The following is a 17,858-nucleotide window of genomic DNA, read 5'->3' on the forward strand; positions in this document are numbered from 1 at the left end:
GGCACGGGATTGGCTGGTTCGGAGGGACAATTAGCATACCGGAGAATGCTGAGGGAGAGTGCTGAGGGAGAGTGCTGAGGTGTTACAGGATTGGCCGGTCGCAGTGACATCATAAGTGCGTGCCTAGAGACTCTCCGAAGGGGAGGGGCAGCTCTGCTCTGGGCGCACCCAGAGGTTTCCTGGAGGGGAGGGGCAGTTCTGCTCTGGGCACGCCCAGAGGTTTCCCGCAGGGGAGGGGCAGTTCTGCTCTGGGCGTGCCTAGAGGTTCTCTGAAGGGGATTGACTTTTCCTTCCCAGAGAACGTCCTGCCCGCTGGACTCTGGGGAACATCTAACCTCTTAAGAAGCCCCTGATATTTGCCCAGGCCTAGTTTCTTGTCCCTCCACGCATAAGGGTCCTTAATTCCCCCCTTTTCTTTTTGCAGATTTTAATCCTAAAATCTATTTGACCTCGGAGGTCTTTGAAGCTTGACACTGGTACTGTTGAGTCAGCACCAGGGTTTGGACAAGGAAAAGCCTCTCGCGGGTAATCTGGAGCAACCTGTTAAGAATACATGGGGCAAAAGTTAAAAGAAGGAATAGGATGAGTAGGGGGCCCATTATGGTCGATACTAGGGTAGTTAACCATGGGGATTGGAAAAAACAATGGGGAAAGGCCAGGAACATCATAAATATTAAACAGTTTTTGAAAGTCTTAGCTTGAGTGGGTTCTGAGTGCGCTGGAGCTTCCATTTGGCTGGTCTATCCAGATCCTCGGGGCCCTGGGGGGGGGGGGGTGCTCGCTTCGCATGTGAGGCGTGGACCCAGGCAGCGATTCCGTCGACCTTGAGAGCGGTGGGAGTTGTCAACAGCACAGTGAAGGGGCCTTTCCACCGGGGCTCTAGAGTCTTAGATTGGTGCCTTCGGACATACACAGCATCTCCGATTTGGAAGGGATGTGGGATGGTTGTTGTCTTGGGTTGGTAGGCTGCTGCAAGAGGTTTCCAGACCTGGTTCTGGATGATCTGGAGCGCTCGCAACCGGGCCTGTAATTTAGGGGCATCGGCAACGGAGTCACTGGCAAGGTCAAGCAAGCCTGCTACTGGTGGGGGCCCTCCATAAAGGATTTCGTATGGCGTCAGCCCGCAATGAGAGGGCGTGTTTCGGACCCGGAACAACACCATAGGGAGGAGTTGGACCCAGTCTTTAACGCCAGTCTCCAACGCTAATTTGGTCAAGGTCTCTTTAATTGTTCTGTTCATTCTTTCTACCTGTCCTGAACTTTGGGGTCTATAGGCACAGTGTAATTTCCAATTTATGCCTAATGCTTTGGCCACCAACTGACTTACCTGGGAGACAAACGCTGGGCTGTTGTTGGACCCGATTGCCTTAGGCAAGCCGAACCGGGGGAAGATCTCCTCTATGATCTTCTTGACGACCACCCGGGTGGTTTCCCGTTTTGTGGGGAATGCCTCAGTCCATCCGGAGAAGGTGTCTACAAAAACTAGAAGATACTTATTCCCATAACTGCCCGGCCTTGTCTCAGTGAAATCGACCTCCCAGTTGATTCCTGGTTGGTCTCCTCTTACCCTAGCTCCCTCCGGGAGCTTGAGGTGTCTGGCATTTACCTTGGCACACGGAACACAGGATTCAGTCACCTGCTGGACTAAAGAGTCAAGTCCGGGGATGTAATAAGACGGCCTATCTTCCTGTAAGGCTGCTTTTAGCTTTTTGTGTCCCAAATGAGTCCATTGATGGAGGTTGGTAATTATTTCTTTAGCCAATTGGTGTGGCAGGACTATTTTCTCTCTGAGCCTCCAAACCCTTATTTGTTCGTCATACTCCGCACCGAGCTGCTGGATCGTATCTAAGTCTTGGTCCGAATAGAGGAAAGGTGGTTCCCTCGATACTTGTGTGGGCTCAGTTGTCTTTAACAGGAGCACCTGTTGGCTCAGGGCTGCCGCCCTAGCGGCCTCGTCTGCCATCCTGTTTCCCCTTGCTACTGGGTCGTCTCCTCGTTGGTGCCCGGGGCAATGGATTATACTCAACATTTTGGGCAGGAACAGGGCCTGTAGAAGATCTAGGATTTCCTGCTTATTTTTAATGTCCTTGCCTGCCGAGGTTAAGAGGCCCCTTAGCCGGTATATCTCCCCATGTACATGGGCAGTGGTGAAAGCATACCGACTGTCTATGTAAATGTTGACCTTTTTGTCTTGTGCCAGTTTTAAAGCTTGAGTTAATGCTATGAGCTCGGCTTTTTGAGCAGAAGTTCCAGGCTTTAAGGCACTTGACCAGATAACGGTTTTTCCATCCACCACCACTGCCCCAGCCCTCCGCTCACCGTTCTGTAGAAAGCTGCTCCCATCCGTGAACCAAGTCATTTCGGCATCTGGCAGAGGCTGGTCGGTTAGGTCTTTTTGGGTGCCGTGGGCCTCAGCCAGGATTTGGTGACAGTTATGGATTACCTGGGCCTGGGGCCCCAGTTCCGGGAGCAGGGTGGCCGGGTTTAAAGAGGTGGCAGTCCCAAACCGGACCTGCTCTGAGTTTAATAACATAGTCTGGTAATGAGTTATCCAAGCATTTGAGAGCCACTGATCTGGTGGCTGGCGGATAACTGTCTCCACAGCATGAGGTGCCACTATGGTGAGAGGTTGGCCTAGAGTCAATTTGTCAGAGTCTTTCACCAGAACTGCCACGGCGCTATCATGCGGAGGCACGGAGGCCAGCCGGCCGCTACACTGTCTAGCTTTTTTGAAAAGTATGCCACCGGTTTTTCCAGGGCCCAAGCATTTGTGTTAGCACTCCATTCGCCACTCCCTTGTTCTCATCCACGTATAATGTGAAGGGCTTGGTCATATCAGGGAGGCTCAGGGCTGGGGCTGACAATAGGGCCTTTTTTATGTTGTCAAACGCCCGCTGTTGCTCTTCTCTCCATTGAAAGGGAGCATTGGACTTCGTGAGGGGGTACAATGGGGCTGCCAGCTCCGCAAACCCAGGAATCCAAAGGCGGCAGAATCCCGCACTCCCGAGGAATTCCCGCATCTTTCTGGCATCGGTGGGGGGTGGAATTAGAGCAACCGCCCTTTTTCGGCTCTCCGTCAGCCACCGTTGCCCTCCTTCTAGGAGGTAGCCTAGGTAGGCCACCTGTTTCTGACATATTTGAGCCTTTTTCGTGGAGGCTCGATAGCCCAATTCCCCCAGTCTCTGTAGCAGGGCCCCGGTACCTTTTAGGCAGTCCTGCTCTGTTTCGGCAGCAAGGAGGAGGTCGTCCACATATTGCAGGAGGACCAGGTCCGGATGGTTGACTCGGAAGTCGGCCAAATCTAGGTGCAGAGCTTCGTCAAACAAGGTAGGCGAGTTTTTAAATCCTTGGGGCAACCTTGTCCAGGTGAGTTGTCCTGAAAACCCGGTCTCTGGGTCTTTCCACTCAAACGCAAAGATGGATTGGCTCTGAGGGCTCAGTCTTAAACAAAAGAATGCATCTTTTAGATCTAACACAGTGTACCATGTGTGGGTCAGAGGCAAGGTACTTAGCAGATTGTAGGGGTTGGGCACTGTGGGATGCATATCCTCCGTTCTCCTGTTAACCTCCCACAAGTCCTGTACCGGGCGGTAGTCACCCGTACCGGGCTTCTTTACTGGTAGTAGGGGGGTGTTCCAAGGTGAACGACAAGGTTTTAAAATGCCTAGGTGTAACAGTCTCTGGATATGTGGCCGGATACCTTCCTTAGCTTCCTTGCCCATCGGATATTGACGAACTGACATGGGAATGGCCATGGGCTTCAGATCTATGATCAAGGGAGGCAGGTTGACGGCCAGCCCTATTTCCACAGTCTCTGCCCAGGCCTGAGGAAAATCTGTGAGCCACTTGGGGTCCAGAGGAGCCATGGTGGACGAGGACCTCTCGAATAATCGGTGTTCGTCCTCCAAGCGTAGTGTTAATACCTGGAGGGGCCGCCCCCCTGAGTCTGTGATGGTAGCTCCTTTCTCATGGAAGTGAATTTGGGCTCCTACCTTCGAGAGTAGGTCCCTGCCCAGGAGGGGGTAGGGGCAGTCTGGCACTAGTAAGAACGAGTGTGTCACAAGTCCTGTACTCAACTGGACCTCTCGATTGGTTGTCCAGCGATATAACTTCCCTCCAGTTGCCCCCTGAACCCAGGAAGTCTTGGAGCTTAAAGGCCCTTTTTCTGAAGTCAGTACCGAGTGCTGGGCTCCCGTGTCAATCAGGAAGGTTACCTGTCTGCCCCCCACTTCAAGGGTTATCCTGGGCTCAGGGGGGGGCTCCTGGCCCTGACTCACCTAATTGTCTTCTTCCAGGGACAGGATTGGAACTGGTCTCTTCTTTGGTCCCTGTGGTTTCTTCGGGCAGTCTTTGACCCAGTGTCCTCTTTCTTTACAATAGGCACATCGATCTCTTTCCACCCGAGGCTTTCGCTTGTCTCCCAAGTCCCTATTCTGTCCTGGTCTACTCCTCTCTGTATCCTGCACTACGGTGGCCAAAATTCTACTAAGCTCTCGATTACGTCTTTTGTCTCTTTTGTCTTCCCTTTCCTCCTGCTCCTTGCGGATCCTTTCCTCCTTCTCCTCTCGGGTCTCCCTTTTGTTGTAAATCTTTTCTGCCTCCTTCAATAAATCTTGTATAGTATACCCCTGAAGCCCCTCTAGCCACTGCAATTTATTGCGGATCCGATGCTGACTGTCCTATAAAGGACATGATTACATCTCCCTGCCGGTCCTCTGCCAGGGGGTCAAACGGGGTGTACATACGGTAGGCTTCCATTAATCTTTCTAGGAAGCCTGCCGGCGTTTCCTCAGCCCCCTGCACTACTGCACGTACCTTGGCCAAATTGGTGGGGCGCTTTCTAGCCCCTCTGAGACCCCCAAGGAGAATCTGGCGGTAAAGACGAAGTCGCTCCCTACCAGCAACGGTGGTGTAGTCCCAATCAGGACGGGTTGAGGGAAACGCCTCTTCGATTTCATTTGGCAGTAGGGTCGGTTGGCCATCTGCTCCAGGGACGTTTTTCCGTGCCTCAAGGTAGACACGCTGCTTTTCCTCAGTAGTGAGGAGGGTCTGCAGAAGCTACTGACAATCATCCCAGGTGGGCTGATGAGTCAATAAAATTGACTCAATCAGCCCAGTCAGAGCCTGGGGGTCCTGAGAGAAACAGGGGTTATGGGTTTTCCAATTGTAAAGATCGGAAGCAGAAAATGGCCAGTACTGCATCTGGCCAGCCACTGAACGAAGAGGAAAGGCCTGTGAAGTCCAGACGCTTCCCGAGCCCCCTGCCTGCCCCCGGCGGAGGCGCAGGCGGCTGGAGGGCGGGGAAGGCGCTGAGACTTCTTTCCCTTGCCCTCGTGGAATCAGGGGATGGTGCAGAAGGTTGCACATCCCGCTCTGGTTGTTGTGGGGGTTCCTGCGGGGGAGCAGGCTGGCCGGGAAGATAGGGTGGGGGAGAGTCAAAGAGCAGAAGGTCCTGATCAGCCGGAAGAACCGGTGGCTTGTCAGGTTTTGGATCTCAAATCTCCTTTAGAGGGTATAGGGAGGAGGTTGGCACAACTGGGATGGGAGGAGGGGGTATCAGGGAGGAAGGTATTAAAGGAGTTGGGGATGGCCGAGGAAGGGGTAACGGGGTCCGTATGGGCTCCGTCGGGAAGGAGAAGGGTTTTATCCAGGGAGGGGGGTTACGTGAAAGATCCTCCCACGTGGTAATGTAGGGCACCTGATCAGGGTGTCCATTGGATCCTGGCTGAAAGACTCGCGCCTTATCTGTAAAATAATATCGAGGTTAAAAGTGCCGTTCCTTGGCCAGCCAACCTCGAAGGCCGGCCACTCTGAGGAACAGAATTTTGCCCATCGTTTCCTTTTAACCTCCACTGAGAGGTGGCGCGCACGTTCTCAAACATCCTTCCAGTGATCTAGAGTGAGACTTAAAGGGGTGGTTATTTGTTGACCCATGGGTGCAAAGATTTCAGCCCAAACAAAAAGAACAGCCAATACACAGACACATACAGTAAACAAGACAAACTGTGCGGCACCAGATCTAGGACAAATCGACAATGCTACCTCAGATGGGAGCGGCCGCTTGGCCAGGCTTTTCCCGGAAAGGAGGGAGACTTGGTCCCTGGCCTTCCTCCAGACCATTCCAGGTGCGTCAAACCAAGCAAAAAGAACAGCCAACAAACCGCGTGGCAACAGACCTACAACAAATCGAATGCTATTGCGCTATTTTTGGGAGCGGCTTCCTGACCAGCCCTCCCCGGGAAGGAGGGAGACTTGGTCTCCGACCCACCTCCAGACCACCCCGGGAGCATCTTCCAGGGGAACGGACCGAGGGTTTCCCCTACTGGTCTCACAAACCGGAGCGTCCTCCGGGGAATGGACCAGGGGTTGCTGGGCACGCCTGCCTCCCCCACTGGTCTCACAGAGTCAGGTACTGGCCAGTCAGAACACTCAAGACGAAGAACAACAAACAGAAAACACTTAATCGTATCTCCAACTGGTCCGTGGGGAATGGGTCTGAGGGTGACCTAAAATCCCGGACGAGCCCCCAAAATGTTGGACCTCTCAGTTGCAGAGATGCCCACTTGCTCGGGAGGATGCCCAAAGATCCAGACTCCAGACCAGTTGATGCAAAAAGCACGAGGTTTTTATTGAACGTTTGTGCAAACGGGCCCCCACCTCAGGTAGTGAGGAGCCCTGAGCGGCAGTTTCACACAGGTTATATAGGCAACGAATTAGCATATTCCTAATGCGCATGCGTAGGATTGGTCAGTTCAGAGGGACCATTAGCATATGGGAGAACGCTGGCAAAGAATGCTGGTGGAGAGTGCTGGTGGAAAATGCAGAGGTGGCACGGGATCGGCTGGTTTGGAGGGACAATTAGCATACCGGAGAATGCTGAGGGAGAGTGCTGAGGGAGAGTGCTGAGGTGTTACAGGATTGGCCGGTCGCAGTGACATCATAAGTGCGTGCCTAGAGACTCTCCGAAGGGGAGGGGCAGCTCTGCTCTGGGCGTGCCTAGAGGTTCTCTGAAGGGGATTGACTTTTCCTTCCCAGAGAACGTCCTGCACGCTAGACTCTGGGGAACATCTAACCTCTTAAGAAGCCCCTGATATTTGCCCAGGCCTAGTTTCTTGTCCCTCCCCCCATAAGGGTCCTTCATTAGTAGAGTTCTTTGGGTCCTCTAAATAAAGAATCATATCATCTGCAAAGAGGGATAGTTTGCCTTCTCCCTTCCCAGTTTGTATCCCTTTAATTTCTTTTTCTTGCCTGATGGCTCTGGCTAAAACTTCCAGAACTATATTGAATAGCAGTGGTGAGAGAGGGCATCCCTGTCTGGTACCAGATCTCAGCGGAAATGCTTCCAACTTTTCCCATTCAATAGGATGTTGGCCGTGGGTTTATCATATATTGCTTTGATTGTATTGAGGAATGTTCCTTCTATACCCAGTTTGCGTAGAGTTTTCATCATGAAAGGGTGTTGTATTGTATCAAATGCTTTCTCTGCATTTCTCTATTAAGAGAATCATATGGTTTTTCTTCTGCAGTCTGTTAATGTGGTGTATCACGTTGATTGTTTTGGGAACATTGAACCATCCCTGCATACCGGGGTTAAATCCCACTTGGCCTGGGTGGATGATCTTTCTGATGTGTTGTTGCATTCTATTGTCCAGAATTTTATTGAGGATCTTTGCATCCATGTTCATCAGGGATATTGGTCTGCACTTCTTTCATCGCTGCATCTTTCTCCAGCTTAGGAATTAAGGTGATGCTGGCTTCATAGAAAGAATTTAGGAAGATTCCTCTTTTTTCAATGGCTCTGAATAGTTTGAGGAGAATTGGAGTTAATTCTTCTTTAAATGTCTGGTAGAATTCAGCAGTGGATCCATCTGGCCCTGGGCTTTTCTTTGTTGGGAGGGCCTTTATAACTGTTTCGACGTCTGTCTCCGTTATGGGTCTGTTTCGGTCTTCTATGTCTTCCTGGTTCAATTTAGGCTTCAAGCCTCATTCCCTCTAGGCTCTTCCTGCCATTTCCCTGCCAATGTCTCGAGCTACCAGGGTTGTTGTCTCACCTCCCCTTCCAGCGCTGGTGCGTAGACTCCTAGGCTGGGCTCCCAAGCTGTGGGCATCCTTGCTCTCCCCATAGGTCCTCCGTGTCACATCCCCTAGAGCCAGAAGAGTTTCCTCTCCTCCTCTTTGCATCGCGAGATTTGGCACCTGTTATATCCAGTGAGTGACCCGGATGGAGGGCTTGGGAGGGGCTCAGGGCCCCTGTGCCCCCGTGATATCCTTGAGAAAGACCTGGGTGGATGTTCTGGGATGGGCTCATCACCCATTTGCACTTGTTCTTTCCTTGTGAGAGACCCGGATGGAGGTCCTGGGGTGGGCTCAGCGTTCCTTTGCACATGTTGCATGTTTTGAGAGACTGGGATGGAGATCCTGGTGGTTTCTAAAGTCCCCGTGCACCTTTCATCTTCTTGTGAGAGACCCGGATGGGTGTCCTAGGGTGGTCTCAGAGCCATGTGCACCTGTTTTATCCTTGTGAATTCCTGGATGTAAGACCTGGGATGGGCTCAGGGCCCCTGTACACTTGTTTTATCCTTGTGAAAGACCCAAATGGAGGACCTGAGATGCGCTCAGCACCCCTTTCTCCCTGTTCTATTCTTAAGAGAAACCCGGGTGGGTGGCCTGGTATGGGCTCCACCCCCTTTTACACGTGTTATGTCCTTGTGAGAGACTTGGTTGACATCCTGGGATGGGTTCATCACCCCTGTGCACCTTTTGTTTCCTTGTGAGAGACCCGGAGGGTGGTCCTGGGGTGGGCTAAGGGTCCCTGTGCATCAATGATATCCTTGTGAGAGACCCTGATGGAGGGCCTGGGGTGGGCTCAGGTCCATGTTCCCCTGTTGTATCTTTGAGAGCTACCCGGATGGTGGTCGTGGGATGGGTTGCAAATGCTGTGCACCTGATATATCATTGTGAGAGACCCAGAAGGAGGTCTTCAGTTCATTCCAGCCCCCGTGCAACTGTTATATCTTTGTGAATGACATGGATGGAGGATCTTGGGTGAGGTCAGTGCCACTGACAGACCCGGATGGAGCATCTTCGGTGGGCTCAAGACTCTGTGCACCTGCTACATGCTTGTGACAGGCCCAGATGGAGGTCCTGGGGCTTTCTCAGATCCCTGTGCACCTGTTGTATCCTTGTGAGAGACCCGGATGGCGGTCTTCCGGTTGTTTCAGGTCCCTGTGCGACTGGTATATCCTTGTGAAAGACCCGGATTGAGGATCTTGGATGGACTTAGGGCGCCTTTGCATCTGTTGTATCCTTGTGAGAGACCCGGATGGCGGTCCTGGGGTGGGCTCAGGGCCCCTGTGCGCCTTTTATATCTTAGTGAGAGACCCGGAGGGGGAACCTAGGGTGGGTTCAGCTCCCTGTGCACCTGTTATATCCTTGTGAGAGACCCGGAGGGAGAAGGTGGGGTGGGCTCAGGGCTCCTGTGCACCTGCTGTATCTTTGTGAGAGACTGGGATGCAGGTCTTTGCCCCTTCACCCCCGCGCCGCCCCTTCGTCACTGAGTGCCCTCACTGGACAGCGGCCCTGCCAATCTGCTCCCAGGACGTCCGAACGCCCTAGGAGCCCCCTTCCCAGCACCCGGCGGGACCAGGGAGCTGCCTGACAAGCGGTCTTCACACGGCACCGCCTTCTTCTGCGCCTCTGCTCGCCCTTGATTGGAAGAGGCCCTGCCAATCTGCGCGAGGTCCTGCCCTCCTCCGTCGGCCCCGCCCCTCAGTGCCCCTGACTGGCTGAGACAGCAGCCAGCCTGGGCGCCTCGAGCCCGCCCCTCCCAGCTCCTGACGGGCCACGGGCAGTGCCGGCAGGAGAGCCTTGGGGTGGGGCTCCAGTCACAGACTGACAGGTACCGGGTCCAGTCAGGGCGGCAGGAGAGCCGAGGGGTGGGGCTCCTGTCACAGACTGACAGGTTCCGGGTCCAGTCAGGGGCGGCTGGAGAGCCGAGGGGTGGGGCTCCTGTCACAGACTGACATGCTCCTGGTCCAGTCAGGGCGGCAGGAGAGCCTTGGGGTGGGGCTCCAGTCACAGACTGACAGGTTCCGGGTCCAGTCAGGGGCGGCTGGAGAGCCGAGGGGTGGGGCTCCTGTCACGGACTCACAGGCTCCGGGTCTAGTCAGGGCGGCAGGAGAGCCTTGGGGTGGGGCTCCAGTCACAGACTGACAGGTTCCGGGTCCAGTCAGGGCGGCTGGAGAGCCGAGGGGTGGGGCTCCTGTCACGGACTGACAGGCTCCGGGTCCAGTCAGGACGGCAGGAGAGCCTTGGGGTGGGGCTCCTGTCACAGACTGACAGGTTCCTGGTCCAGTCAGGGGCGGCAGGAGAGCCGAGGGGTGGGGTTCCAGTGACAGACTGACAGGTTCCGGGTCCAGTCAGGGCGGCAGGAGCGCTGAGGGGTGGGGCTCCTGTCACAGACTGACAGGTTCCGTGTCCAGTCAGGGCGGCAGGAGAGCCTGGGGGTGGGGCTCCTGTCACAGACTGACAGGTTCCGGGTCCCATCAGGGTGACAGAGGAGCCTTGGGGTGGGGCTCCTGTCACAGACTGACAGGTTCCGGGTCCAGTCAGGGGCGGCAGGAGAGCCAAGGGGTGGGGTTCTCGTCACAGACTGACAGGTTCTGGGTCCCGTTAGGGTAGCAGCAGAGCCAAGGAGGTGGGGGTTTCCAGGTGTTAACTGACAGGTTCCCAGTACAGTCAGTGGCAGGCAAGGGAGCTAAAGGAGTGGGGTTCTGGCTACAGGAAAACGTAGTCTGTTGAGAAGTGGATAAGAGTAGAAGATGGGCTGAATGAAAGGAACAGAACTAGTAAGTAAGGTGCTCATTTTTGTCATTTTTAAGCTTTTTTAGAAAATTCTGGGACTGTTCTTTCTAATTTTGTTTTATGGAAAGCTCATTTTTGGTGATATTTTGACGTTTTCTCTCAGAAAAAAGGATCTCCTGCCAGACACAAGAATGTTCTAGACCTTTCCAGAGACTTCTGGAGAAACATTCTGGAACATTCCAGCAGCCAGAAACACCGTAGAATCTTCCCGATTTCATGCTGCATGGTCTCATGGGGGCCCTGTGCACACTCCCACGCTTATCCTGGCCACTTCGTTCTGGCCAGAGCCTGCTGGACCCCTGGAGTGAGTGGAGCAGAAAATGGGATTAAAGGATTGCACAATGCAGAACCGGTCCAAGTCAGTTTTTCCACTGAGACAGAGATCGGAGTGACCTCCCTGGAGTTCTCAAGGTCGCGTATGGGTGCCTGGGCATGAAAAAAGCTGAAAAGAAAAACCCTGATTCTGGAACATTCTAGGACATTCTAGAATGTTCCAGGATACCCTAGGATTTTCCAAGGTGTTCTAGAATGTTCCAGAATGTTCCAAAACATCACTAAGTGAGTCTGGGGGGATTCTGGGACACAGGTCTGAGTGGAAAGTTCCTGGCTGGGCATGATGGGCATCCTGGTGCCACGCCCAAGCTGGCTGACATTTACCCAGGGCACACAGTGGGGTGGCCAGGTTTGTGACTGCACTGGGACGTCCTGAGCCCACCAGGGCTGTGGAAATTTCCAGCACATTGGCGGAGGTTCTCAGACCCACAGGACGCTCGCCTGGTGCTCTACAACATGCTAGACCATTCTACAAAATTTCAAGACCACAAAGACACTCACCAAGCATTCCAGGACATCATGAACATTCTAGAAAATTCTGACATGCACCAGTATTCTGGGACACTCCAAGACCACGTGCTCTAGAATATTCTAAGGCCCTGAGGACACACACCGGGCATTCTGGAAACATTCTAGAACATTCTGGAAAATTCTAGGAAATGCTGAGATTGTCCTCCTCCGGTGTCTTCTGGAACAGTGTAAGGCCCCAGGACGCTCACCAGGAGCTCTGGAAAGCATCCTAAGAATATTTAGAACGTTCTACAAAATTCCTTGAAATGCCAAGGACATTCCCTGGGCATTCTAGAACATTCTAGAATCCTGGAAATACCCACCAGGCGATCTGGAAAATTCCAAACCCCAAGAACCCATGAAGGAATCTCCCCGAATTTCCTGGAAGCTCCCGGGATGTTCCAGAATGTCCCTGGCGCCAACCAGGATGTTTGCACAACCTTGGCCCCGCCCACTGCGCCCCCAGCCCCGGCAATAAATAGACGCCCGGTCCCCGCAGGCTCAGACAATGATGATGATTGCGATGAAGATGACGACGGTGACAAAGGCTCTCCTCCTCATCCTTGCGGTGGGCGTGGCCTGCGCTGAGGTCGACCCCGCCCAGGTATCCTGACTTCGCAACACCCACTCGCGCTGTGTCTGCAGCCATATCATTCATTCACGTCATTTCTTGTCCTGCCCAGATCTCGGGGCCCTGGCGCACCTTCGCCATCGCCGCCGACAACCTGGACCAGGTCCAGGATGGGGGGCCGCACCGCATGCTGCTCCGCCATATTGAGTGCCAGGAGGACTGCAACCCCTGAATGTCTTCTACTATGTCAGGTGAGGGGGCGGGGCCAGGGCAGACAGGAGAGGCCAGAGACAGAGAGCCAGGGGGAGCAATCAAGCCCAGAGAACAGGGAAGCCAGGAGCAGCCAAGCCCAGAGATCCCAGAGAGAGCGAGAGAGCAGACAGCAGTCATCGAGCCCAGAGTCAGAGAGCAGGCGGGCTAGAGGGAAGTCGTGGAGCTGGGAGAGAGCAGACAAGGCCAGCCGATCCCAGAGTCAAAGAGCAGGCCAGGGGGGACCAGGCGAGCCCAGAGGGAGAGCAGACAGGAGTCATCGAGCCCAAAGTAAGAGGCTAGAGGGGAGTCATGGAGCTGGGAGAGAGCAGACAGGCCAGCCGATCCCAGAGTCAAAGAGCAGGCCAGGGGGGAAAAGGGGAGCATAGGGAGAGAGAGCAGACAGGAGTCATCGAGCCCAGAGTCAGAGAGCAGGTGGGCAGAGGGGAGTCACGGAGCTGAGAGAGAGCAGACAGGGATAGCCGATCTCAGAGTCAAAGAGCAGGCCAGGGGGGACCAGGCGAGCCCAGAGGGAGAGCAGACAGGAGCAGTGGAGCCCACAGCAAGCGGCCATGTTCCTGGTCTCTTATTCAGGAAGAACAGGGTCTGCACTCCACACATGGTCGTGGCCCGGAAGAACGCAGATGACGTCTACACTGCTGACTGTGAGTACAGAATGTTCCGGAACGTCCAGACAATTCCAGATGACCCCAGGGAACTGTCTAGCAGGCCCTGGGAGAGTGTCCTGAATGTCCCAGAATGTTCCAGAATGTTCTGTAGTGTTCCTAGAAATGTGCCAGGATGTTACACAATGTCCAGAATGCTCCAGACAGTTCCTCGTGTTCTAGATGGTTCCAGAACGTGCTAGAATATTCCAGAATGTTCTAGACAATTATGTTTCAGACTATACCAAAATGTTCAGAATGTCCCAGAATGTCCCAGCATGCACCGGCACATCCCGCACACCCCCCTCTCTCCCTACAGTCGAGGGCCAGAACTACTTCCAGCTCCTGGGCCAGGACCCCGACAGGCTCGTCGTCATCAACAGGAACAGGGGGCCAACGGCACCACCACCCACACCAGCTTCCTTTTTGGTGAGCCCCCCTCATGCACACATGTATACAGCCGGCGCCCACTAGGGACACGCACCGCGACCTGAGAGCCTGACCCCGACTGTATACAGGGGAAGCGGGGCTGCACGGCCATGCATATACAGTTGGCGCCCACTATGTAGAGCGAGCATATACAGCAGGTGCCCGTTATATAGACTGAGCGCATACAGTCGGCGCCCACTAGCTGGGGCGGGCGTACAGTCAGCGTCTACTAGATACAGTGAGTGTATACAGTCGGCGCATACTATATAACTCTAGTGTATACAGTCGACGACCACTATATAAAGCGAGTGTATACAGTTGGCACCCACTATATAAAAAAAGCATATACAGTCAGCGCCTGCTAGCTGGGGTGGGCGTATACAGTCAACGTCTACTACATACACTGAGTGTATACAGTCGACGCCCACTAAATTGTAAAGCCAGCATAAAGAGTAGGGGGGCTGCACGGCCAGGCATATACAGTCGGTGCCCACTGGATAAAGCGAGTGTATACAGTTGGTGCCCACTAGACATGGTGGGCATACACACTTGGTGCCCACTAACGCTAGCATATACAGTTGATGCCCACTAGAGGGGGTGAGCATATGCAGTGAGCACCCACTAAAGCGAGTGTATGCAGTAGGCACACACTAAAGCGCGCGTACACAGTCGGCGCCCACTCTTGCCACAGTCAGATTGAAGGTCATAAACGACGACCGGCTGGAGGACTACGCGAGGCTCACGGAGCAGCACGGGATCCCGCGGGAGAACATCCTGCGCGTGGCCGACACGGGTGAGGCTTCCGGGCGCTTCCGGGCTGACCCGGCGCTGACTCGGCTTTCCCCTTCTGACTCGGCTTTCCTGTCTCTCCAACAGACACCTGCCCACCCTGAGGATGCCTGCCTTGGAGAAGGTTCCGGAACATTCTAGAACATTCCAGAACCGCCCCGCCCTTCAGATGATTTCTGCCCCTGCTCGCCTCAGCGTCTCCTCCCACCTGAGAATGTGCTAGTATGCTCCGGAATGTTCCAGAATGTTCTGAAATGGTCCGGGATGGTATGGATTGTTCCAGAATGTTCTAGAATGCTTCAGAACGTTCCACAGTTGTTCATCTCTGGCTCCCTCTGCTTCCTGCTGTTGAAATATACTCGTCCACAGCATGGTCCCAGTTGTTTAACATATTTTTCTTATTTGATTGACAGGCAGAGCGAGCTGGTGAGGGGACCGAGGAGCACTTCCGGGTCTCCCTACACTGTCGGTCACCCTTGAGTGACAGGGGGTGGGCTCTGTGGTCTTCTGATGGCTGTCAATCAGCCCTGAGTGGCACTGGGTGGGTTCTTCCAGTCCCCACTGGCTGTCAGTCACTCTCCATCGGGTCCCCAGGGCTCCATCCAGGTCCCCAGGGCTCCATCCGGGTCTCCAGGGCCCCTGTGCACCTGTTATATCCTTGTGAGTGACCCGGATTGATGTCTGGGGATTGTCTCAGAGCCCCATACACCTGTTATGTGCTTGTGAAAGGCCCGTATGTAGGACCTGGGATGGGCTCAGGGCCCCTGTGGACCTGTTACATCCTTGTGAAAGACCCGGGTGGAGGTCCCGGGTTGGGTACATCACCCATTGCACCTGTTATATCTTTATGAGAGACCCGGATGGAAGAAGTGGGGTGGGCTCAGGGTCCTGTGTACCTGTTATGTTTGTGAGAGACCCGGATGGAGGTCCTGCTATGGGCTCAGGGCCCCTGTGCCCCAGTTATATCCTTGAGAAGACCCGGGTGGTTGTTCTTGGATGCACTCATCACCCCTTTGCACTCGTTATATCCTTGTGAGAGACCTGGATGGAGGACCTGGTGTGGGCTCAGGGATCCTGTGTTCCTGTTGTATCCTTGGGATGCAGATGGAGGTCATGGCGGTTTCTCAAGTCCCCAGCATGTAGTATATCCTTGTGAGAAACCCTGATGGAGGCCTTGGGTTTTTCTCAAATCCCCATGCACCTGCTCTATCCTTGTGAGAGACTTGGATGGAGGAACTGGGGTGGGCTCAGGGCCCCATGCACCTGTTATATTCTTGTGAGAGACCTGATAGAGGTCCTGGGGTTTTCTCAGGGCCCCCGTGCTCTAGTCATATCCCTGTGAGAGACCCGGATAGAGGTCCTGTGATGGGTTCAAGGCCCTGTACACATAATATTCTTCTGAGAGACCTGGATGGAGGTCCTGAAGCTTTCTCAAGTCACTGTGCACCTGTTATATCCTACTGAGAGGCCCGGATGGAGACCTTGGACGGGTTCAGGGCCCCCGTGCAACTGTTACATCCTTGTGAGACACCCAGATGGAGGTCCTGTGATGGGTTTAGGTTCCTGTGCAACTGTTATATACTAGTGAGAGAACCAGATTTATATCCTGGGGGTTCCTCAAGTCCCCGTGCACCTGTTGTATCCTTGTGAGAGATCTGGATGGAGGTTCTGTGGTGGGCTCAGGCCCCTGTGCACCTATTATATTCTTGTGAGAGACCCCAATGGAGGACCTGGGATGGGCTCAGGGCCCCTGTGCCCCTGTTACATCCTTGAGAGACCCGGGTGGATGGACTGGGATGGGGACATCACCTTTTTGCACCTGTTCTTTTTTAGTGAGCGACCCTGATGGAGGTCCTGGGGGTTTCTCAGGCCCCTGTGCACCTGTTATATCCTTGTGAGAGACCCGGATGAAGGAACTGGGGTGGGCTCAGAGCTCCGTGCACCTGTTATATCTTTTTTTTAAAGTCCATATGCATTTTTAATGAATATAAATTTCCAAATTACAGCTTATCAATTACAATGGCATTTCCCTCCATAACTTCTCTCCCACCTGCAACCCTCCCCTCTCCCTCTCTCTCTCCCATTCTATTCACATCAAGGTTCACGTTCAATTCTCTGTATATACAGAAGATCAGTTTACTATACATGCAGTAAAGATTTCATCCGTTTGCACCCACACAGAAACACAAAGTGTAAAATACTGTTTGGTGACCTGTTATAGCATTAAACCACAATGTACAGCACATTAGGACAGAGATCCTACATGAGAAGGAAGTGCACAGTGACCGCTGTTGTTGGCTTAACAATTGGACACTCTTGTTTATGGCGTCAGTAATCTCCCTAGGCTCTAGTCATGAGCTGCCAAGGCTATGGAAGCCTTTTGAGTTTGCCGACTTCGATCTGATTCCGACAGGGTCATAGTCAAAGTGGAAGTTCTCTCCTCCCTTCAGAGAAGGGTATCTCCCTCTTTGAAGGCCACTTCTTTCTACTGGGATCTCACAGAGATCTTTCATTTAGGTCATTTTTTTTTTGCCAGAGTGTCTTGGATTTCCACGTCTGAAACACTCTCATGGGGTCTTCAGCCACATCCGAATGCCTTAAGGGCTGATTCTGAGGCCAGAGTGTTGTTTAGGACATCTGCCATCTATGAGTCTGCTGTGTCTCCCACTTCCCATGTTGGATCGTTCTCTCCCTTTCTGATTTTATCAGTTAGTATTAGCAGACACTAGTCTTGTTTATGTGATCCCTTTGACTCTTAGACCTATCAACTGAAATTGATCACTTGGACTAGTGAGATGGCATTGGTCCATGCCGCCTTGATGGGATTGTATTGGAATCCCCTGGCATGTTTCTAACCCAACCATTAGGGGCAAGTCCTATTGAACAGGTCCCCCATTATATATCTCCTCCCTCTCTTATTCCCACTCTTATTTTTATAGGGATCCCTATTCTCTTAAGTTTCAACACTTAAAAATAACTGTGTATTAATTACAGAGTTCAACGGATAGTATTAAGTAGAACAGAAAAAAATACTAAAATGGATAAAGTATTGCATTGTACATCAACAGTCAGGACGAGAGCTGATCAACTCACTGTTTCTCACAGTGTCCATTTCACTTCAATAGGTTTCTCCTTTGTGCTCAGTTAGTTGTCGCCGATCAGGGAGAACATATGATATGTGTCCCTTTGGGAATGGCTTAATTCACTCAGCATAATGTTTTCCAGATTCTTCCATCTTGTTGTAAATGACTGGGTTTCATTGTTTTTGACTGCTGTACAGTATTCTGTAGAGTACATGTCCCATAATTTCTTTATCCAGTCTACTGTCGATGGGCATTTGGGTTGGTTCCAGGTCTTAGCTATTGTGAGTGGAGCTGCAATAAGCATTAAGGTGCAGATGGCTTTTTTCTTTGCCAATTTAATTTCCTTTGGGTAAATTCCAAGGAGTG

At 53.0% G+C, this 17,858-nt stretch overlaps 1 pseudogene; it reads right to left on the reverse strand.

The window, feature by feature from the left end:
- Nucleotides 1-3,890: 3,890 nt before the first annotated feature.
- On the reverse strand, nucleotides 3,891-8,108 carry LOC133753982 (uncharacterized; annotated as a pseudogene).
- Between the last annotated feature and the right edge of the window lie 9,750 nt (nucleotides 8,109-17,858).

This window comes from Lepus europaeus, chromosome Y, assembly GCF_033115175.1.
Source record: "Lepus europaeus isolate LE1 chromosome Y, mLepTim1.pri, whole genome shotgun sequence".
NCBI classification, from domain to species: Eukaryota; Metazoa; Chordata; class Mammalia; order Lagomorpha; family Leporidae; genus Lepus; species Lepus europaeus.